A 5696-nucleotide genomic window follows, 5' to 3' on the forward strand; every position below is an offset into this window, starting at 1 on the left:
CTCTGATTTTTCTCACGCTTTGAACGGCAGAATTCAGAAGGCTGATGATTATTTTCTTCGCCACATGATTGTAACGTTTGTTGCGAACTTGAAATTTCTTTTTGTAAACCGCTCGCTTAAAAAACCGCTATACATTTTCAAATCTAATTTGCACACCTTAAAAATTCATCCGTTTCTACGCCTGGCAATGTACGCGTAAATATTGAAAGCATGTCTGAATCAAACTTGCTACTTGATCAGAAGTCAATAGCCTCTTCTTCTAATCAAAATCAGTTCATTCGATCCATGCCAAAAATGTTTCTAGTGCATGATATTTTTCGTTCTCAAATCGTCCATATTTACCGCAAGATGATCCTATTATTGTTGGTCAAGGTATATGAAGCGATGACCACAAATTCCCGAATATTATCATCTTCGATGTGTTTTCTAGAGGAATTCAAATGTAACGTGGTCTGGGCACTTATCAAGTCCTGCAGAACTGAAACTCTAGGAGGAAGAACGAAGGTGTCATTAGTGCATGATATTTTTCGTTCTCAAATCGTCCATATTTACCGCAAGATGATCCTATTATTGTTGGTCTAGGTATATGAAGCGATGACCACAAATTCCCGAATATTATCATCTTCGATGTGTTTTTCTAGAGGAATTCAAATGTAACGTGGTCTGGCCACATATCAAGTCCTGCAGAACTGAAACTCTAGGAGGAAGAAGGAAGGTGTCATTTGAGGTCATTTTGACTGCTCAAGTTAAGTTAGTTTTCCTTCAGTTATCTTTTGGGGACTGAAATCCTTCTACCTAAAACAGCTGGCTTTCACATGTTCCTATTTCCGAGTCTATCGATGTCCCTTATGGAAGGACTTTCAGCATTTTCAAAGTTGGCTTTTTTCACTGTGTTGTGTTTGTGCTGTGTGTTTTCTTTGTAGAGGCATTGGTCACATAATATCCGAAATATTTCCTTTAGAAATATTATTTGGAAAACAACAATGAAATATAGAATCAAGACAGAAGCAAGAATTTTAATGAAATAAATAATTCAAACCGTTCCTGGTGAATAGTGAGTTAGTTCTCTGTTCTGTTGATCAATTTAAAAGAATATGATCGATGTAACAGCTGTTATTATTATGGATAACAGATAGCTATTGTGGAGTTCCTTTTGAAAACATGATCAAAGGATTTAAACAAACAAATAAAAGAATGTAGGCAGAACTATTACGAGGATAGAAACAGGCGGAATAAAAGTCGGGGGTAACCAAAGCTGTAGTAAAAGTCCAAAAACATGATCAAAGGATTTAAACAACACAAATAAAAGAATGTAGGCAGAACTATTACGAGGATAGAAACAGGCGGAATAAAAGTCGGGGGTAACCAAAGCTGTAGTAAAAGTCCTAGTGAGTTAGTTCTCTGTTCTGTTGATCAATTTAAAAGAATATGATGATCGATGTAACAGCTGTTATTATTATGGATAACAGATAGCTATTGAGGAGTTCCTTTTAAAAACATGATCAAAGGATTTAAACAAACAAAGAAAAGAATGTAGGCAGAACTCTTACGAGAATAGAAACAGGCGGAATAAAAGTCGGGGGTAACCAAAGCTGTAGTAAAAGTCCTAAACTGATGTTGGAGGTCTCTTGAGCATTCAATTGTACCAAAACTCATAATAATCTACATAATAAACGTACTAATATGAACTTCAATAGAAGTTCCTTTATGAAGTGTATACAGCCTTGTATAATAGGAAACACGTATAACGTTGGGTTTCCGTTGATTGTAGAGTTATCTAACAGAATAAGCTGTTTAATTCTCTATGGATATGCACCGACCACTTGGCTTGACCTAAACAGGAGGCCATCATCGCGGCGTGAAATTTAGGACCTCAATTCATAAAGACCGCATTGTTCGGTTTGGTTGATTTATTTCAGGTTCGAAACTCCTCAAGAAGATTTTTGTGTGTGTTTACATGTGCATGAAGTTTTCCGCTGCCCAGATGATGATGATGATGGATTGGTAGGCAGAGGCATTAGGTAGGTACTGGTTACTGGTAAATGGTTTCTTGTGGACCTGATCATGGTATTCATGGTTGAGAGTGGAAAAAGTTTTACCACTTAGCTACATATAAGCAATAAAGATCTATTATAATAGAGAATCCAAACACGAGATTGCCTTCTTTTAAGTTATACTCTCTTCTTAGATAAACCCTTAAAGGTGAATCTCCCAAAAATTGGCAAGAGAGAAAGAAAGTGGATGCATGTTTCTCTGTTTCTCTCTATCTCTCAAGAGTGTATGTTTCTCTCCATCTCTCAAAAATTCCACGTGTGATCAACATAACGGAGAGATAATGAAAATAAAATAAAAGGAACGGTAGTTTTTAAGATCAATCATCCTATAGGTTCCTATTAATTTATCACTATTATTGTAAATGAAGAAAGGGTGGTTGCGTCTCGTAGTCGTGGGTCGATGAACCGAGATTTTGGGGTCCCTATCTTTTGTTGTCCGAAATATGGATAAGCTCTTTGAATTGTAAAGAAGTTGTAGTCAGATGATGGATTGGTAGGCAGAGGCATTAGGTAGTTACTAGTTACTCGTAAATGGTTTCTTGTGGACTTGATCATGGTATTCATGGTTGAGAGTGGAAAAAGTTTTACCACTTAGCTACATATAAGCAATAAAGATCTATTAGAGAATCCAAACACAAGATTGCCTTCTTTTAGGTAGGTAATGCTCTCTTTTTAGACAAACTCTTAAAGGTGCATCTCCCAAAAATTGGCAAGAGAGAAAGAAAGTGCATGCATGTTTCTCTGTTTCTCTCTATCTCTCAAGAGTGTATGTTTCTCTCCATCTCTCAAAAATTCCACGTGTGATCAACATAACGGATATTATACTTATGTACTTGTGTTCTATAACCAACTTACCTACTATTAATTGAATATGAATAAATTAATTTTGGCTTTGCAAAAACCCGAATATTATTGTCAAAATGTACCATCTGTAGGTCTGATATCTGTATAATTATCAACAAATACCTACGACTTGGGAGTTGGGAGTCATAGTCATCCAATGAGCACTAATGACTATTTGTCACATGGAGGAAGCTCATTACTGCATTTTTGAGAGACATTTTTACATATTAGAAGGTTATAAAAAGGATAAACATTAGATATACGAGTAGTTATGTCCCTATTACAAGTACAAATTCAGAAGAAAAGAGAGATTGGAATTTGTGAGGGAAATGATCAACATTCAGTAACCCTAACAGCGAGCGCAGACAAAGGCAAGAAAAATTCAGACAACCGCCTCATTTTGTAGTTGTTGAGAGTTCAAATCATAAATTTCGATTTATCCTTTGAAGTGGCCGTCTCGTCCTTAAGCCAAGATTGTTTGAAATAACAATAAATACCATATGGAATATTTGTTATGAATGTTATGATATTGCTATTTTTAGATATTTAGCTGAAGTACTAACATCTTGTAATAACTAGAATATTTCCATTCTATCTATAGAATTTGTACGTTAATCTCCTTTATAGTTTGTGTCCGGCTATAAGTGTGTATTTTATTGTTATGAACTTCATTACAACATACTGGGTATTGTATGTGTCTCCTGATAATCTTCCTATGTATGATACTTCTTTGAAAATTATCTTTGCTTTTGACCAGGAATTGAGGAATCCCTCTTTTTGCACTCCTACGATAACCAGTTAGGTTGCCTAAATCTAAATACCTAGTGTTTGACGGGCCATAGTTTTGGAATGGATAGCAATACTTTTGAGAGATCTTTTATAAATCTTTCAACCGACTCGACTGGAGAAAGAAAGTCGATTATTTCACTCAGAAAGGTACAGGAGATTCTCACGATCCCAAATGTCGACAATGTAGATTGTATTACTGCAGCTTCTACTTCTATTTCTGACATTCCTAACCTTGTTTCTTTTAAAAATGTTAATGAAAAGAGCCATCGCTCTTTTGATTTTGTTAATACTTTTAGTTTTAATGACGTAGGCAATGAGCATAGCCTCAACTTACTTTTTGGACAAAATGAGGAATTCACCTCCTTGCATTCTTCTTTCAATACTCATAGTACTGATAATACTAATAATATCGGTAATCTAGTTAGAGAAAGCAACCTTTCACCGTTAGCCCGTCCTTTCATACCTAGAATTTTGCTTGACTCAATGACGGGTCTGACAGACCAATCTTATAATAACCAGATAGCTCAAAATAATTTTTCGTCTTATAACAAAGCACGCGTTTTAGCTGAGAGAAAGCTGTCATCCCTATCAAGGAAAAAACAAAGTATTCAAAGTATTGATAAACTTACCATTCTTCATCAAAATATGCAAGGTATTACAAACAAAATTGCAAATTTGGAGTTGTTTTTAAGTGAACTTCATTCCAAATATGCATTGGTTCCGGACATTTTATGTTTTAGTGAAACTCATTTGAAGAAAAATAACGCCAGTTGCTATAACATACTTGGTTATGTAAATATCATTAGTTACTTTCGTCCAACTCGCGAGAAGGGCGGAGTTTCAATTTTCACTAAAAGTAACTTTCAGTTTGAACCACTGAAATTGAATGTCGAACCTGTGGAATTATCTTTTGAATATGTAGGTATAAGATCACGTAAACTTGATCTTGCTGTTATCTGCGTATACCGATCAAATAATCAGGAGTCTGACATTAGCATATTTTATGACACATTAGAGAAAATATTGCAAAAAATTTGCAAAATAAAATATATCGCTATCTGCGGAGACTTCAACATTAACCTACTTCAAAATACACCCGAAAAGTCAAAATTCTTAGATTTCCTGAAAACATTCCATATTAGACCAACAGTGTATTCTATTACCAGATCACAATCTGGCACTTGTTTGGATAATATTTTAGTTAATTTTCCAAAACAAATTATCACTAATAAAGATGTTAACATCTTTAATGGTTTAGGTGACCACGGTTTAGCACAAATAATTTCTTTTCCAATTGACAAAAAGAAAAATGGCGTGGAAAAAATTCTGACTCGGTCATTCACTGCTCCTAAAATAGAAAAATTTAAGGAGTCACTTGCTAAGGCTAACTTCTCTCAAGTATATGCCAGTCATGATGTAAATGAGAAGGTCTCACTGTTTTACTCAATTATTCTGCCTTTGTTGAACCATTTTTTTCCCATCAAGTTAATCACACTCAAAGACAATAGTAATAAGAAATGGATTACCAGGGGTATACGGGTATCGAGTGCAAGGAAACGCTCATTATACGAGATTACTCGTTGTACCAATGACTCTGCTGTATTAGAGCATTACAAAACCTATTGTAAGATACTTCACAAAGTTGTGCGAGAGGCCAAACGCGTTTACTCTGTGTCTAAAATTCACGATGCTCCTGAGACGAAGAAGGGTAAGGTGGTGTGGGATCTTGTGAAGACTCACAGCAGAGCTGTGCAACAGAAACATGTTGATCTTGTTATTGAGCAGGATGGAAAGCAAATCTCAAAGCCTGACGATGTGGCTGAGATGGTTAATTCATTTTTCATAAATGTAGCACAAAATCTGTTGCAGCAACCTGCAGCTCCTTCTCCCCATCCTATTCCTTCTCTCCCTCCCCATCCTCCCCATTCTACTCCTCCTTCCCCTCCCCATCCTATTCCTCCTTCCCCACCCCATCCTCCCCCTCCCCATCCTACTCCTCCTTCCCCTCCC

The sequence above is a fragment of the Diaphorina citri genome, unplaced genomic scaffold (assembly GCF_000475195.1).
Source record: "Diaphorina citri unplaced genomic scaffold, Diaci psyllid genome assembly version 1.1 scaffold221, whole genome shotgun sequence".
NCBI classification, from domain to species: domain Eukaryota; kingdom Metazoa; phylum Arthropoda; class Insecta; order Hemiptera; family Psyllidae; genus Diaphorina; species Diaphorina citri.